This window comes from Phocoena sinus, chromosome 19 (genome assembly GCF_008692025.1).
Source record: "Phocoena sinus isolate mPhoSin1 chromosome 19, mPhoSin1.pri, whole genome shotgun sequence".
Taxonomy (NCBI): Eukaryota; Metazoa; Chordata; class Mammalia; order Artiodactyla; family Phocoenidae; genus Phocoena; species Phocoena sinus.
In genome coordinates this window covers 58,457,081-58,474,891 of record NC_045781.1, presented here as the reverse complement: position 1 = coordinate 58,474,891, position 17,811 = coordinate 58,457,081, and the positions used below count along the sequence as shown (strand labels likewise).

At 60.8% G+C, this 17,811-nt stretch overlaps 1 pseudogene; it reads right to left on the bottom strand.

Annotated features, from left to right (window-relative positions):
* Nucleotides 1-10,369: 10,369 nt before the first annotated feature.
* Nucleotides 10,370-17,122, bottom strand: LOC116743510 (annotated as a pseudogene).
* Between the last annotated feature and the right edge of the window lie 689 nt (nucleotides 17,123-17,811).

The window sequence follows — 17,811 nt, the reverse complement described above, 5'->3', positions numbered from 1 at the left end:
CGGCCTCAGACAGGCTGCCTGCCCCGCAGTCTCAAGTTCAAGCCTGTCGCCCTTCGCATCGCACACGAGGCCACTTTATCCCACGAACCCCCCACGTGGCGGCAGCCTCTGCATCCCACGTGCCTAACCTCCATCTGGTCCGGGACAGGCCCTGGACAAACACCGAGGGAATGGGGGAATAAAGAGGGACCAGGGCGAGCCTTGGTCTAAACCAGACTTTCTTGCCCCTTCGATCCAGCTCTGGGGCTTGTCTCACAATTGCGGCTTTTTCCCGCCCTTGGATAGGGGTCTGCTGTGCTTAGCACAAAGGTAATAACCGTTGTCAGCCCCAGGAGGCCCAGCAAGCAGCCTCCTGGGCTTATCCAGGCTGCACGGATCAAGCCCCAGATCTAGTTACAGGGGCAGCTGGGCTGCAGGACCACATGTGCGGGTGTCTGGAAGCAGGTAAGCTGGGGGCACATGTCCCCTGATGAGGGAAATACTTTCCACAGTGGTTGGCTCGAACAGGGAGGCCAAGGAGTGTGGGCTGGATGCCAGCTGCCCACCCCAGCTGGCGAGGCTTCCCAGCCTCGTGCATACAGTAGACGACGCCGTGTTTGGAGCCCTCGTTTCAGAAAACTGGAAGCTACAGAGGCTGTGTTATTTACTCCTGATTTAATGAAGTTTCTTCTGAAGGGCGACTGCACTCACCTGAGAGCTTTTTGGGGACCGACAATAATCAACAGTTACTGCGGACGGACATGGCGTGGCACCGACACGACCCCTCTCACGGCTTTATCCCTGTGAGGGAGGACGTGGCACTGAGGGCCCAAGCAGCTTGTCCAGAGTCTCCCGGCGGGTCCACGGCAGGGCTGGGATTTCTGGCTCCGGAGTCTGTAGTCTTGGCTCCTAAACCACATTGCTGCTCAGTAAGCAATCCTGAGCTTTCCTTTCACTTGGAAACCACAAATAAGGCGCCAGATCAGGAGAGCAGATACGTTTTTGACGCAGGGCCAGGGCGTGGGGTGAGACGGTCAGAGGGCGGCCGGACGCGCAGGAAGGGGAGCTCTGGAATCCACATGGGAAGCGGGTCCCCTCCCACGCCTGGTGGGGGGAGGAGGAGGGCAGGCAGAGGGAGATGGGCTGGAAGCAAGGAGAACGGCAAGAGACACTCACCATCTCAGAGCTGACCGGGCTTTGGGGAACAGGAGAGAGAAGCTGAGGAGAAAGAGGAAAGGGAGGTTGGAGCGCCTGGTCCACAGGAGGGCTGACATGGGCTTCTGCGAGCTGGGCTTGGGGGCTAAAGGCAGGTAGGCAGCCCGCAGCCCCTGGTGAACAGCCCTCCGCACTCTGCCTCCGGGAGCCCAGCGCCCTGGGTCTCAGTGAGACCTTAAGCGTCTCTGTTGGAACCGTAAACGTCTCACGGGAAGCTCAGCAACAAGACGCTGGCAGACGCGGCCGGAAGGCACCTCTCAAGATTCACCAAACACCTGCAAGAGCGGGGATAACCCCGGGGCCGCTGAAGAGCCCACAGAGGGTCCCTGTTAACGGCTACAGTTACACATGCAGAGCAGCCTGCTCTGTGCCTTTGTTCCTAAGATCTGGGGAACTGGTGTGTTATAACCCATGACAGGGTACCACAAGCCCACGGCTTAACACACACCTTTCCTGTCGCAGCGTCCTGGAGACCGGATGTCCCAGATCCAGGGGTCGGCAGGGTGGTTCCTCCCGAGGCCGGCTTCTCCCCAGTTCCTCACGTGGTCATCCGCCTATGTGTCTGGGTCCTATTTTCTTTTCTTTCTTTTTTTTTTTTTTGGTACGCGGGCCTCTCACTGTTGTGGCCTCTCCCGTTGTGGAGCACAGGCTCCGGACGCACAGGCTCAGCGGCCATGGCTCACGGGCCCAGCCACTCCGTGGCATGTGGGATCTTCCCAGACCGGGGTACGAACCCGTGTCCCCTGCATTGGCAGGCGGACTCTCAACCACTGCGCCACCAGGGAAGCCCTGGGTCCTATTTTCTTATCTCCCCAGTCATCAGGGTTACCTACTGGCTTCATTTTAGTTTAATCCCCTCTGTAAAGATCCCATGTCCAAACACGGGGCCTCCAGGGTGATGCTGGCTCCCTGCCAGCTGTGTCACCACCCAACAGGCTCCAAGAGAAAGGATTCTGTAGGGAATGGGAGCACACAGAGGCTGGGACTGTGAGAGGCCCACTGGCCAATGGCAGAGCAGAGATCCAAACTTGGGTCAGACATGGCAGCTGGGAGTGGGATCCAGGGTAGAGTGAGCTACTCCTGGGAAAACGTCAGTCATTTCAATACGGGGGGAGCAGGGGCCATGCAGACGGACGAGGTTAGGGCTCAGGCCATGGTGCTGGCAGAAACAGGGCCTCTGAGTCTCTTCACGATGGCATCAGGCCTGGCAGGGCCTCCTGCAGGGCCTGATGCCATCGTGAAGAGACTCAGAGGCCCTGTTTCTGCCAGCACCATGGCCTGAGCCCTAACCTCGTCCGTCTGCATGGCCCCTGCTCCCCCCGTATTGAAATGACTGACGTTTTCCCAGGAGTAGCTCACTCTACCCTGGATCCCACTCCCAGCTGCCATGTCTGACCCAAGTTTGGATCTCTGCTCTGCCATTGGCCAGTGGGCCTCTCACAGTCCCAGCCTCTGTGTGCTCCCATTCCCTACAGAATCCTTTCTCTTGGAGCCTGTTGGGTGGTGACACAGCTGGCAGGGAGCCAGCATCACCCTGGAGGCCCCGTGTTTGGACATGGGATCTTTACAGAGGGGATTAAACTAAAATGAAGCCAGTAGGTAACCCTGATGACTGGGGAGATAAGAAAATAGGACCCAGGGCTTCCCTGGTGGCGCAGTGGTTGAGAGTCCGCCTGCCAATGCAGGGGACACGGGTTCGTACCCCGGTCTGGGAAGATCCCACATGCCACGGAGTGGCTGGGCCCGTGAGCCATGGCCGCTGAGCCTGTGCGTCCGGAGCCTGTGCTCCACAACGGGAGAGGCCACAACAGTGAGAGGCCCGCGTACCAAAAAAAAAAAAAAGAAAGAAAAGAAAATAGGACCCAGACACATAGGCGGATGACCACGTGAGGAACTGGGGAGAAGCCGGCCTCGGGAGGAACCACCCTGCCGACCCCTGGATCTGGGACATCCGGTCTCCAGGACGCTGCGACAGGAAAGGTGTGTGTTAAGCCGTGGGCTTGTGGTACCCTGTCATGGGTTATAACACACCAGTTCCCCAGATCTTAGGAACAAAGGCACAGAGCAGGCTGCTCTGCATGTGTAACTGTAGCCGTTAACAGGGACCCTCTGTGGGCTCTTCAGCGGCCCCGGGGTTATCCCCGCTCTTGCAGGTGTTTGGTGAATCTTGAGAGGTGCCTTCCGGCCGCGTCTGCCAGCGTCTTGTTGCTGAGCTTCCCGTGAGACGTTTACGGTTCCAACAGAGACGCTTAAGGTCTCACTGAGACCCAGGGCGCTGGGCTCCCGGAGGCAGAGTGCGGAGGGCTGTTCACCAGGGGCTGCGGGCTGCCTACCTGCCTTTAGCCCCCAAGCCCAGCTCGCAGAAGCCCATGTCAGCCCTCCTGTGGACCAGGCGCTCCAACCTCCCTTTCCTCTTTCTCCTCAGCTTCTCTCTCCTGTTCCCCAAAGCCCGGTCAGCTCTGAGATGGTGAGTGTCTCTTGCCGTTCTCCTTGCTTCCAGCCCATCTCCCTCTGCCTGCCCTCCTCCTCCCCCCACCAGGCGTGGGAGGGGACCCGCTTCCCATGTGGATTCCAGAGCTCCCCTTCCTGCGCGTCCGGCCGCCCTCTGACCGTCTCACCCCACGCCCTGGCCCTGCGTCAAAAACGTATCTGCTCTCCTGATCTGGCGCCTTATTTGTGGTTTCCAAGTGAAAGGAAAGCTCAGGATTGCTTACTGAGCAGCAATGTGGTTTAGGAGCCAAGACTACAGACTCCGGAGCCAGAAATCCCAGCCCTGCCGTGGACCCGCCGGGAGACTCTGGACAAGCTGCTTGGGCCCTCAGTGCCACGTCCTCCCTCACAGGGATAAAGCCGTGAGAGGGGTCGTGTCGGTGCCACGCCATGTCCGTCCGCAGTAACTGTTGATTATTGTCGGTCCCCAAAAAGCTCTCAGGTGAGTGCAGTCGCCCTTCAGAAGAAACTTCATTAAATCAGGAGTAAATAACACAGCCTCTGTAGCTTCCAGTTTTCTGAAACGAGGGCTCCAAACACGGCGTCGTCTACTGTATGCACGAGGCTGGGAAGCCTCGCCAGCTGGGGTGGGCAGCTGGCATCCAGCCCACACTCCTTGGCCTCCCTGTTCGAGCCAACCACTGTGGAAAGTATTTCCCTCATCAGGGGACATGTGCCCCCAGCTTACCTGCTTCCAGACACCCGCACATGTGGTCCTGCAGCCCAGCTGCCCCTGTAACTAGATCTGGGGCTTGATCCGTGCAGCCTGGATAAGCCCAGGAGGCTGCTTGCTGGGCCTCCTGGGGCTGACAACGGTTATTACCTTTGTGCTAAGCACAGCAGACCCCTATCCAAGGGCGGGAAAAAGCCGCAATTGTGAGACAAGCCCCAGAGCTGGATCGAAGGGGCAAGAAAGTCTGGTTTAGACCAAGGCTCGCCCTGGTCCCTCTTTATTCCCCCATTCCCTCGGTGTTTGTCCAGGGCCTGTCCCGGACCAGATGGAGGTTAGGCACGTGGGATGCAGAGGCTGCCGCCACGTGGGGGGTTCGTGGGATAAAGTGGCCTCGTGTGCGATGCGAAGGGCGACAGGCTTGAACTTGAGACTGCGGGGCAGGCAGCCTGTCTGAGGCCGGAACGGCGTGAGCTGAGGAGGTCGTGGAGCCGCCCCTGGGGTGCAGGATGCAGGCTGAATGGGAGATGGCAGCGGGGGCCGGGAGGATCCTTCCACTGTCGGCCTGGGAGGTGGCCATGAAGGTCGAGGTGAAGAGGCTGGCCTGAGAAGGCCTGAGAGGTGCAGCTGGCTGACTGTGGGGTGGGGAAGGTGAGGACAGGGCCTGTCTCTCGTGATGCACGTGTGAGGAAACCACGTGGCCTCGGAGAGTCAGTTCCGGAGTCAGTGGATAAAGCAAGAAACACGTCAGGGCAGAGCTACCCCCAGTGACCGGTGGATGGCTCCCCGGAGCGGCGGACCCACCTCCCAGCTCCTCCCCGGGCGGCCCACCTGCCACTCCTGCCCTGAGGGCTCACGTTCACACTCGAGGGTCCCGGGTAGGGTCGGGGGTTCCCACGCCCGCCCAGACGATTAAAGGCCCCAGAGAGCTAGTTTGTGTGGAGGCTTCCATCTGTTTTTACCCACTTTGGAAGTTAAATTTGCTGAATTCGTTTACTAAGTTCATTTAAAATTATCAGTGATAAACCCATCACGTGTTAACGTTTTGTGAACAATAGACATTTTCTGAGGCAGAGTTGTGGTGTGGACAGTGGTGGTGTTTCGCATCTTTGCGGGTGTCCACGTGCGGCCCCGTGGACATCTGTGGCCAGGCTGTCCCCTCAGCCTCCTCCTTCTGACGCTTTGGCTGACGTGTGGGAAGGAAACCTAGCCGTGTGGCGGGGACGCGCTGGAACCACTTTCGGACGATGTGGCTCTTGTTTGAAAGCACCTGAACTCTGCCAGTTCTGCTGTGATCCCGGCGCCGGCAGTGAGCTTCCCGCAGTCTGCTCCACTGGCTTCCTTGGTCTGTCTGGTGCTTTGCGTCTTTGGTCCAGGCGGGGGTTTGTGACATCCACATCGGTCATTTGGAAAATATTGCTTCACTAACTACACAGAGCTTCCAAATGTTGACGTTTCTTTTTTATATATATATAAATTTATTTATTCATTTTTGGCTGCGTTGGGTCTTCGTTGCTGCGCGTGGGCTTTCTCTGGTTGTGGCGAGTGGGGGCTACTCTTTGTTGTGGTGCCCAGGCTTCTCATTGCAGTGGCTTCTCTTTTTGCAGAGCATGGGTCCTAGGCACGTGGTCTTCAGTAGTTGTGGCACCCGGGCTCAGTAGTGGTGGCGCACCGACTTAGTTGCTCCGCGGCACGTGGGATCTTCCCGGACCAGGGCTCGAACCCGTGTCTCCTGCACTGGCAGGCGGATTCTTAACCACTGCGCCACCAGGGAAGTCCCTGACATGTTTCATTTTACAGTATGAAAAACTCACTTCCTCATCAGGAAAGTCTTTAAGATTGGGAAGTTGCCAAGCCTTTACGGAAGACAGGTGTTCCCAAAATTGCCATTTTCTCCTGAAAGCGCAAGTGCTACCATGTCCGTCCTCCCTGAAGTGGCAGGCTCACTGGTCCTTTTCTGAGAAGCCGTCTGCGAGGACTGTGGTCGAGGTGACCCTGCACACCTCACACGGCAGGTCCCCCTCCAGTGGCAGTGGAGGGCCGCGCACACTCCCCTCATCTCCACTCAGAGCGTCACAGGGACCAGGACTCAGGTTGGAGGACGTCCTGAAGCTGCACTGCTCTGCGTGAGTGTGTGGTGGTGAACTTTGGTGCCTCGGTCTGTGCGAAGCTGCCAGTGGTGCAGCCCCCTGCTTTTGCACCGTCGATGTTGTGAGGAATGTAACGAGTCTCCCTTAGCGTGGCCCCCTGGACAGGGGTCTGCAGGCCACCTGTGAGAACTACTCTGCTGGAGGAGGAGGGAGACGACCCCTGGGGTGAGCGGAGCCGATGAGACGGCGGGCCATGCCTCCCCGATGCCCAGCAGGGTCACCCCGACTGTCCTCAGTCTCAGCCTCTTTCTGGCCGGTTCAGAGCAGCTGCGTGTCAGAGGTCACGCTGCAGCATTCACAGAGAGCCCCCTGTGACTCCATGACCTGCCTTCCCTATAGAAGTACAGGTGTCACTGTGTCCTGGGCCCCAGGCCTGTTCCCGGGGGAAGGAAAGGGGGCAGGTGTTTGAGCTGGGAGCGAGACTGAGACTGAGGTGATTCCGCCTCTGCCTGAGGACCAGTTACAGGTGATCCTTATAGGGGACAAAAGCAGCCCTGAGGGGCAGAGGTGTGGGGAGGGGGAGGCCTGGGCAGAGCTGGCTGTGAAACCCTGGGTGGTGGGGAGCGCTGACTGGCGCCTGGGAGGACGGTCTCTATTCCACGTGACACCCAAGGATGGCCCGTGCTCACCCAGCAGGATGGACCCTGGTGGGAACCCCGCCCTCACACCTTCTGCTCTCCTGTCCATCAGCTCTCCCCAGCGCCCTGCTGGCACCTGAGGACACCCTGGGCAGCTGCCAGACCATCTCTTGGGCAGCTCGGCTTGGGCTGGGGGGTGCAGCTGGGAGGAGAGGTTTCCTGGAGCCAGAACTTGGTGGTCAAGAAATGGACGTAGAGTCTAGGGGGGGTTAAAGGCCGAGGGTCTCCCTAGAGGTAGCGATCGTATTTTACGTTTGGTGTGCTACGTGTCTTCTTTTGCTGCTGTGTCTCCCGGGCCCCTCCTGAATTCTGGAACAGAGGTAGCCCACTTCCCTTTGCTCAGAAGCAGAAACCAAGGCTTCACAGTGGAATCAAGCCACTGTAAAGGCTGGAGCCAGAACGCCTCACTGCTGGATCTGGTGGAGGCTCTGTGTTTGCAGCAGACTCCCACAGACCCCGGCTTGGGGAGCGGGTGCCGCCTCGCCCCACATCAGCTCCAGCCTCTCCCCGCGCCTCTGAGGCTTGGCAGCCGGGGTGCTCTCCCTGGAGTCCTCCGCCATCCGCAAGGCGATGGCGGCTGGAAACTTGTTCCACTGAACTTTGCCAGGGAGCTATACTTAGCCACCGAGCGGAGGCCAGGCGTGGGCTCGCTGAGTATAGATAGTAACCAGCGGACTATTTTAGAACTCCCAGAGAACCCCCAACACGGTATTTATAGAAGCCTCTGGGCTTCTGGAAGGGAAGCCATAACCTTAGCGTGCCTGGGGCTTCAGGAGAGAGGTCTCTCCACGGGGAGCGGGGTGGGGAGCTGGGCCCCCGAGAGGCTGGGTGTCCCTCTCACACCTGTTCCGGGACCTGAGCCACGGGGCCAGGCGCTCGCGTCCCAGTCAGAAGGCAGCGCGCGCGGTTTTCTGTCCGCCGCCCGTCACGTGCCTCCTGGGAGCGACTTTCGTGTGGTGCTGACGCCGCCCCGCCCTCAGCTCGTTCTGAGATTCTCGTCCAGAATCCTGGCGATTTCTCAGGCTCCTGCTTTTGCCGAGACTGAGCTGGGCCGCCTCTGAAACACCCGCCTCCGGCTCCTCTGGTCCTGGGGCTCCTGTCCCCCAGCCTGGCTCCTTCCCTGGAGAGAGGCACCAACAACGTGCCTGAAGCTGTGCGGCCAGGAGGCCTTCTTTAGGGAGAAAAGGGGAAATGTAATGCGTAAAGTTTGGGTAGAGAAAGCCTGTAGTTGGGGGGGACCCAGGTAGCAGTCCTGCGAGGAAGGAGGTGGCTGTGCCCTCATCCGGGACGGTGTGAGGGATGGTTGTACCCCTTCCTGATTCCCATCTGTGGGTGTTGGGAGAGGGCTCCAAAAACCCAAATCTTTAGTGAGCATCCCGGGTCAATGCTGCCGATCAGGCAAAATCACGAGGAATGAGAAACGGAGAGTGGGAAACTGTGAGGCCTGAGTGGCCGGTGGGGACATGGCCCCATGGCGGGGACGAGGCATGCTGACTGCAGCCGCCCTCCTCGGAGGGGAACATCTCCCCCACTCGCTCCACGTCGACTCCCTGGCAGGTGCCCGGGCCTCTCTTCATCCCGCCTGCCAACCCACCCTCTGCCACCCCTGCCCTCCGCCAGCCCGGATATAAATATAAGAGCATTTTCCATGGGCCGGCACAGAAGGGCAAACATGGACTTTATTTAGGCCTGTGAAATTCCCTTCCTCCATCCCCAACAGGTGCCTCGCTTCATTTAGATATTGGTGCTCAGAAATAGAACACAATTTACAATATAGCTTCCTTCAGGCATCTGGATGCCGTTAAAATAAAAAGCCATCCAGTGAGATGGGCACAAACACGAGTGCGGTTGGAGCTTAGCCTTTGCCAGGGATGAGAGGCTCCCCAGCCCCGGGCTGCCCACCGTGCTCAGCAGAGGCCCAGGCATTCGGGAGACAGTGGAGGGATGTCCCTGGAGGGCAGAGGCCTGTTCCCACCCGCTGTGGGCCCCTGACCAGGGTAGCGGAGAGGAGGGGTCAGGCACCTGCACACTCGAGAGGGGCCATCCGGGGGGGTCACAGTGCGTTTGGAGGACGCGTTTCTAGTAAGTCGGTCGTGGGCTCACTGCCCCCTTGATCCTTTGTGGCCTGGGGGGACAGCATTCCACTCTCCTCTCCATAAGTCCAAGCACAGGACCCGCCAGGTTTCTCTAGGCAAACTGTGTGCCCTCGTCAGCTGTTACAGGGTGAACGGTGCCCCCCGTTCATATACTGAAGTCCTAACCTCCGAGTACCTCAAAATGCGGCCTTATTTGGAAACAGGGTCTTTGCGGACGCTGTCAAGATGAGATCATCAGGGTGGGTCCTCACCCAGTACGACTGGTGCCCTTATAAAAAGGGGAAATTTGGACACAGACACAGACACGCACACGTGAAGATGGAAGCAGAGAAGGGGGTGACGCTTCCGCGAGCCACAGAACATCAGAAAGGCCAGCCAATGCAGCAGCTGGGAGAGGCCTGGGGCAGATTCTCCCTCAGCCCCGGCAGGGACCAGCCCGGCCGGCACCTCGGTCTCGGACTTCTGGCCTCTGGGGCTGTGGAGGAGTCTGTCTCTGGTCTGAGGCCCCCGCTCTGTGGGTTTGTTACGGCCGCCCCAGCAAACTGACACGTCAGCTAAGCCTCCTGGTCCCGCCGTGTGTCCCTCGGGGGAGGCTGATCCCTGTGGGGGGGGGGGTGGTGGCAGTGGGACTGGGAGTGCAAGCGTGGCTTCCTTGGAGAGGTTCTCTGTTCTATGGGCAGATAGATCAGTCTGCTTTAGGCTAGAGCAGCGGCTCTCCTGGGTGGTCAGTTTCATCAGGGTCGCCCTTGATCCAGGGAAGCCCAGTGTCAAGGTCAGGTTTCCTCTGGGATGTCCCCAGGCCCCCTCTGATTGCCGTTATCAAACCAGCCACCCAGGGACCTTCAGCCCCCGACTTGGGCATTAGGAGGGATCTGCGGGTAGGGACCCAGGGTTGGGGCTGCAGAGCTGGTAGCTGTGTGGGCCTGGTGAGCGCCCCCAGCATCCTGTCACACGGGGAGGAGGTCAGCAGGTCTGGTGGCTCAGGGCCGAGACGGGGCCTCTGCTGCTTGCCGTGTGGCGCCATCCCGGAAGCAGGACCAAGGTGCCGAGCCCTGTCCCTTGGCTGGGGCCAGCCCTGCAGGGAGGAGCAGGTGTCCCCTCCTGCATCAAGGATTCGGCCAGTCTCCGTTAGACTCAGGCCTCCTTCCTCCTTCCTCCATGCCACCCTCCGGGGTCTGGTGCAGACGACTCAGACACACTGCCAAGAAGCAGGGCCGGCCCAGCGCGTGACCGCCCGGGGCCTGGGGGTGAGGGGAGGCCACCTATGAGAAGGAAGCGGGGTCTCGGCATCTGAGTCGGTTCGGGAAGGCGTGTGTCTTGGGCGGGGTCAGAGATCGGCTGCTCGCTGGGCTGGAGGTCCTGCAGCCTCAGGAGAGGGCGGCAGGAAGGAGGCCGCGGCGCTGGGTGAGGGGCTTAGTGACTTGAGGAGGTGGCTGCAGTGACGACACATCTGTGGTGTTCAGTAGAGATGCTGCAGGCGCAGGGGGGACTCCCCTCTAAATCAGACTCCGGGGGGGCATGAACGCCTGCCACAGACACACGGCCTCGGTCCCCCTCTCGCACCCTCACCCCGCCGCTGGTCCTCGCTGTACTGTCCCCACGTCCACTCCCTTCCTTCCAGAAAGGGAAGGCGCCCTGCTCACCTGCTGCTCCCACCCGGTAAGGACCGCACAGCTCGAGGCCCTGCCCCCTCAGCTCCCCCCGCTCTGGCCACAGGGTCCCGTTATCCAGGAGCTCTGCCTCAGCAGAGGTTGTCCGAGCTCGGCCTCCTCTGCGGACCCAGGGGACGGGGTGAGCCTCAGAGCCTCAGAGGACGTTGCAGCAGGAGTGCGGGCTCTTTATCGCCCCAGATCCACCCACCGCGGGGCCTCCCCCTCGCTGCTCCATCCTCAGGACGGGCCAGTGAGGAGGGGAGGGTGTGTGCGTGTCGTATGTATGCGCCTGTGCACGTGTGACATGAAACAGCTTGGCCCAGATGCCGTCAAAGGCAGGTGGAGGGGAGCCTCCAGGTAGCTCTGCCCACGCAGGGGCCCACACGGATGTGCTCGGCCCAAGTCAAACTGCCGGTCCGGAGTGGAGGGCATCCAGGGCAGCCCCGCCGTCAGCCTCACGTGGGGATCTTGCGTGCTGACGACCGCCTCCCGACCGGCTGTCACTGGGAGCAACAGAACCGGAACCAGAGCTCACTGGAAACGGCATGGACGAGGCTCTCAACCGGAAGAGAGTCATCCCCGGAGAGAAGTCCCTCACGTGGGCAGGGAAGGGCGACGCCCTCCCAGGACGCCCAGCTCCGCGGCCCCTCCGCCTCTCAGGGGGCGCAGCAGCTGGACTCCTCGTGCCGCGCCAGGAGCGCCACGCGGGAGAAGGTCTTGGCGCAGCGCTTGCACTGGTATTTCTTGGTGTCCGAGTGCGTCTGCAGGTGGGCCCGCAGGTTGGAGCGGTCGGCGAAGGCCCTGCTGCAGTGAGGGCAGGTGTAGGGCTTCTCACCTGGGGGAGGGGAGGGCGACAGGTGAGCGACCAGCTGCAGCGGCCAGGACAGCCCTGCGGAGGGTGATCCCCGGCTTGCAAGCGCATAGGCCGTCCCCCACCCCGAGGCTCCTCAGCCCTCACAGTGAGGCTGAAGCCTTCATCTGCATCGCCCGCTCCCTCGGGGTCAGTGACAGCGGCCTTAGCACCTGCCCTCCGCTGAGGGGGTCGTGTGCTTGATACCCTGGGTGAGACCGCAGCAGCTAAAACACAGATCTTGGCTAGGTGGCTCTTTGCTTCTGCTGGAGCTCCCCTGGGGCGCTCTGTCACCAGCCCTGGATGGGAGAGGCGCTGCAGGCCTCCTGGCAGCTGTACCCGCCCCCCGAAAGCCATGGTGGGAACCTTGAAGGTGGCTATACAAGGGCAGGCGCTCAGGACCAGTGAGGATTCCCATGTCCTCCAGGCCACCTCCAATCAGGGCGACCAGGGATTTGGACTAAGTCCTTCTGTTGGGGCTGTGCCCTCCAGGCTGACCCCCCAAGTGTAAAAGAAAGGGTCAGTGAGAGTCATCTGTTCAGCTCTGCCTGTGTGGAGAGTCCTGCAGCCCTAGGGGCCCTGGGAGGCAGCAGCCTGTAGTCCCATGGGGCCCAGAGCATCGCGTCCTGGCCGCCTGGCCCTGCGCTGTGATGGGGTGCTCAGGGGACATCCTCAGCGAGCGGTCGGGGAAAACCAGGTGGATTTCCAGCCTGGAAAAGGCTCCTGCAAAACCCTTCTTCGTGTGAGTCACAGAGCCGTGACTGAGGGTGAGGGAGGGTCCAGTTCCAGAGAGTGTTTTTGTTAAGTGCCCGGCCTGTTCCTGTCTCCCTTTCACTGCGTGCTTGACAAAGTCCTGGACTTAAGAGGAAGGCCTGGGGTGGGGTCCAGCTCAGCCCCTGGCTGCCCTTGGGCAGAGCCGGCTCTTGCACTCTTTCTGGGCCGTAGTTTGTCATCTACAGAATGAAAGACCACGAGCTCCCTGCCCCGCATCCCCCCTCCTGTCCCTGTCTCCTGTCCGCAGCTGCTCCTCTCTCCTGCATTGCCTGTGCTCTGTGACCACCCTCTCACCCAGGGACGGGATTGCTCCTGGGTAAACCGCAGCCCGTCAGACAGGCTGTGTGAGCCCTGGGGTCCTCACCCCCAAGCCAGGCCTTTCTGGCTACCCTCCTCCCCTGCTGCTCCAGAATTGAGGAAGGCCACGGACTGTTTGAGAAGTCAGGCCCTGTGGAAGCCCTGTGCATCCCGCGCTTTGCCAGGTGTTATGAGTTGAATCGTGTCCCCCCCCCCCCGCCCCCGCAAAAAAACATCCGTGGCCTAAACCTGGGTACCTGTGAGTATGACCTGATTTGGAAAGAGAGTACTTGCTGATGTGATCAAGTTCAATTTAAGTTGGACCGGAGCATGCGGGCCCCGAACCCAGTGTGACTGGTGTCCTCATAACTAGAGGGACATCTGGACACAGACACAGGGGAGAGGCCGTGTGAGGACAGAGGCAGAGACCGGAAATGACATGGCCGCAAGGAACACCTGGGGCTCCAGGAGCTGGCAGAGGTGGGAAGGATCCCCCTCTCCAGATCTGGAGGGAGCCCGGCCCCGTGGCACCTTGATTCCAGACTTCTGGCTCTAGACTGTGAGCATTTCTGATGTTTTGAACCCCCCGGGGTGTGGCTCTTTGTGCCACAGCCTCGGGACACCAGGAAAAAGAAGCCGTGTGTGCCCATCCGTCCTCTCGTTTATGAACCCAACCCCTCCGCTCCTTTGAGGCCCAGACCCCCCCCGCCCCCAGCCAGATCCCTCACGGGCCCTGGCGCCTACCTGTGTGGGTCCGGATGTGGCCCTGCAGTAGCCAGGGCCTGGAGAAGGCCTTGCCGCACACGGCGCAGAGGCAGGGCAGCGTGTGTGTGCGGATGTGCATCTTGAGGGCGCCCAGGCTGCCGTACTCCTTGTCGCAGGACTTGCAGGCGAAGCGGCGTTGAGCCTGCAGGTGGCACTGCAGCTGCTGGTGCCTGGCCAGTGCGGCCGGCGTGCGGAAGCCCCCTGGGGTGTGGGGGGCCCGCTCGGCCCTGGCAGGTGGCCCGGAGCCTGGGCCCCATCTGCGCCCAGGACCGGGGGCCAGCGCGTGGGCAGAGCCAGCAGCGGGGGCAGGCCGAGGTGCTGCAGGCTGTCTCTGAGAGGTGCGCCGGGGGCCCGGCCGGCCCGAGGGTCCGCCAGGCTGACTTCCAGGGGGTCTGGCCCCGAGGCCCCCCGAGCTTCCTCGTTACACAGGAAGGTGGGGAGGGGCAGGGAGACGTGGGCGACGACGGAGGTGAAGTCCCAGGGCCGGGGAGGGTCGCCAGGCGTGGACGGGGCCGCCTTGTCTGGGAGGACGAGGGGCACCACCAGCCCCCCGCAGGCAGAACAGGCGCCATTGGTTTCTAGAAGCGGGGAGGGGAGACAATGCACGGTGAAGCCTGAGTCCCAGCGCTGCGAGTTCGCCAACGCGCATTCCTGGCCGCATCCCACCACTAGGCCATCCATAGCCCCGCGGGGAGGAAAAGAAGGTCTGACAAGACAGGCGTGGGCTGCGGAAGTGGTGGCTGCAGCCGGAGACCACAGCGTCCGAGCAGGAATCTCAGTTCCTCTTTACAAACAAGGGAAGAGAAGCATCTCACAGGATCCCAGAGGAGCCCTCAGGGGCCAAGGAAGGGTCCCTAGCTGCCCTCTCTCTGAGCCCCACCCGCCGCAGGGCCAGCTCGGAGCTGCATCCTGCGGGCTTCCACGCAGCTTTAACTCACAACTCTTGGCAGCAAGCCGCCGCCTGCAAAGTAACTCATCAGCCTCCGGTCACCTCCCGATCACCCCTCGCCCACCATGGCGTGCGTGCGCACAGCCTCCTGCAGACGCTCCCAGCTCAGGAGGGACTGTTTTTGGTGGTGTCCACTGCCTCCTGGCTCGGCCCGCCGTCAGGCTGTTGCTCCCGTATGTGTGGGCCACCACGCCTCATGCTTGACCCAGACAGCAGAAGCCCCCAAGGTAAACACGTTAGCGAGTAAGAGTGAAGTTCTGCATTTCCCCAAAGACCAAATCTCCAGCCCTCAACCCATTTCTTATTTCCTATGTGTTGAGATAAATCTCTGGCCCCATTTCTATGTCCACACCAAGGCTTTGGGTTGAGAAAGACAACCCACAGAATGGGGGAAATGTTTGCAAATTAGGGATCTGATAAGGAATTGGTGTCCGAATATATAAAGAACCCTTGCGACTCAACAATAAAAAGACAAACAGTCCACTTTTTAAATGGGCCAAGACTCTGAACAGACGTTTCTCCAAAGAAGATGTACACGCAGCCCATAAGCACAGGGAAAGATGCTCCACGTCATGAGCCATCAGGGAGATGCAGCTTAAAGCCATAGTGAGGTAGCACATCATACCCACTAGCATGGCTAGAATTAAAAACAGGCCAATTACAAGTGTTGATGAGGATGCAGAGGAATGGGGAAGCTCCCACACTCCACTCTCTCCTGACCTCACCGTTTTCCACTCCAGTCTTCCCAATTATAAAATCAGCTTGCCAGGTTTCTGTCCTCCCAGAAATGGAGGCTGGACCAGCTAAGAGATGAAGTCCAAGGAATTTCTGGAGACAGCACTGGGGTGCCCGGAGAGTCTAGGACCCCCACTCCACACAGAAGCTCCAGTAGGGGCCCTTGTATGGGAAAAAAGTCACCTTGAGGCTTTGAGGCTCAGCCACTACCCTGACCCCAGGCATCACCTCAGAGCCTAACCCTGTCTAGGGGGCCAGTGCTGACTCGAGTGGGAGGGCAGGGGAGAGGCAGTGCTACTGGCCATGTGCTTCTGCTGATAACTTTAAGTGCTTCCCCATATCCCCTGGGTTAGCTAGATTTTTTTAATTCATTCTGTAGCTCAGATTCCTGGGAGAAGAGACTTAAGTTCCTTTCTGGCTTCAGGGGTTCCCTGGGGAGGCCTAAAAAGGCACTTATTAAAAGTGACGAGTGGGGGACCCCAAATCCAGCATCTCGGGTCTATCTTGGGGTAACTGCCTGGCAGAAAGAGGATCACCGTGGCCATTTGGCCCTCAGGAAGCTGGTGCTACAAGGAGAGGGGAGCAGAGCACTGATGGCCCTGAGGCTGTTCCCTGACAGTCACCGGACCTTGCTCGGCTGCCAGGATTTGCACGCTCAAAGGGGTTCGCTGTGTGACTGGAGTCTAAACAATAGTTTTTGAACGTTCAAAGCCATGCCCCGTGTGAATTACATGTTCTATCATACATGTATATCTGAAACAAGTTTCCTTTACCACGAGCACTGCACTCTGATGGCTTCTGTTTTTTATTTTATAAAATTGCTGGTGGTGACTCACTAACTGGATTTCAAAATGTGGAGTTGATGATCCCGTTCCTAGAAGGTGCCCCCTGGTGGCAGCCCAGCCCCGGGGACCCACCAGCCTGGACTCCCTCCCTGCTCCCAGTCCGTAGCGTCTCTCCCCATCCCCCTCTAAGTCACTGAGCCATCCCCCAGAGGGCGTCCCCCACCAAGAAGCTGTGGAGCTGGGGGCGCCTCTGACCACTCGAGAGAGGCCTTTGCTGCAGGACCTCTGCGTGTCCCTGACCCTGACAGGGAGTGGGAATGAGTGCACAGTCCTGGTTCCTGGGCACCTGTTTCCCCACCTGGGTAAGAACTGCAGCCCCTTAGCCCAGCCTGCCCTGGGCAACCTTCTCTGGGGTGAAGGAGGCGGGAGGGAAGAAAACCCCAGGAGGGGTGAGGAGGCATTGGAGGGGGCACAGCGGAACGCTGTGCGAGCTGGGCCCCGGCACCACAGGGCCCCTGGGTGACTCTGTCTGGCCTCTCTGCTCACCACCCAACCCAGGATGTTCTGGGGCGCTCTTGGAGAACAGCCTGGGCTCACTTCGTCTCTCTCTGCAATATTCGTGGGGCTCTCTCAAACGTCCTGCAGGAGGAAGATGGCCCTGGGGTCCTCTTTGCTGGGATGGGCATGCCTGGCCATAGCGGGAGAGCCCCAGAGTGACTGGGGGCCTGGAAACTTCTCTAAGTGGAGAGAAAATCCCCACCCGATCTGCCCGACGCGAGGCTGGGATCCCTGAAGCGGACAAGACGCCCGCGGGCCACGTTTCTACCTCCAGCCTCGTGGTCTCGGGCCCCTCCTCCCACCTGGGACAGGTGTTCCCTTTCCCGGGGTTCTCGCCCCTCCTGCCCCGCGAGAGTCGAGCCCTGGGCAGGGCAGGGGAGCCCGCAGCCCCTACCTCTCTGCCTCTCCAGCTGCCCGTAGTTGGGGACCCTGTGGCCGGAGTGCGTCTTCACCAGGAAGGAGCGCGGCATGGTGCCCTCGCGCGGGTCGCACTGTGCCTACGCCGGCGCCCGCGGGCAGCGCGGCGCACAGGTGCCGGGAGGGTCAGGTCATTAACACAGCGCGCCGCCTCGGCCAACCAGCGCGCCCCGCGGCCGGGGCGAGGCGGGGCCGCGGGGCGGGGCATCGGGCCACGCCCAGGACAGGTGCGCGGGCCGTAGGGGAGGGAGCGCGTGGCTGCGTGTCCAACCCACGGGACTTCCCTGGCGCGCGCTGCGAGTCACGCCGCCCCCGGGGCCTGGCGCGCCCACTCGACGTGGACTGAAGGGCGGAGGTCAGGGCTGGGCGGAAGCCGAGTTGGGCTCAGTCCACCGTGGGGTGGGAGCGTGCGCCGAGCCCAGCCTTGGAGAACTCTGCTCTAGCCTGTTACACCGGCCCCGCCTCCTGCGCAAACCCGCAGCGGTAGGTTTGATGAGCACCAGCCCTGACCGGCTGACTGGCCAGAGTGGTGGCCAGGGGGTCGGCCGGCTGCTCATCAAACCTACCGCTGCGGGTTTGCGCAGGAGGCGGGGCCGGTGTAACAGGCTAGAGCAGAGTTCTCCAAGGCTGGGCTCGGCGCACGCTCCCACCCCACGGTGGACTGAGCCCAACTCGGCTTCCGCCCAGCCCTGACCTCCGCCCTTCAGTCCACGTCGAGTGGGCGCGCCAGGCCCCGGGGGCGGCGTGACTCGCAGCGCGCGCCAGGGAAGTCCCGTGGGTTGGACACGCAG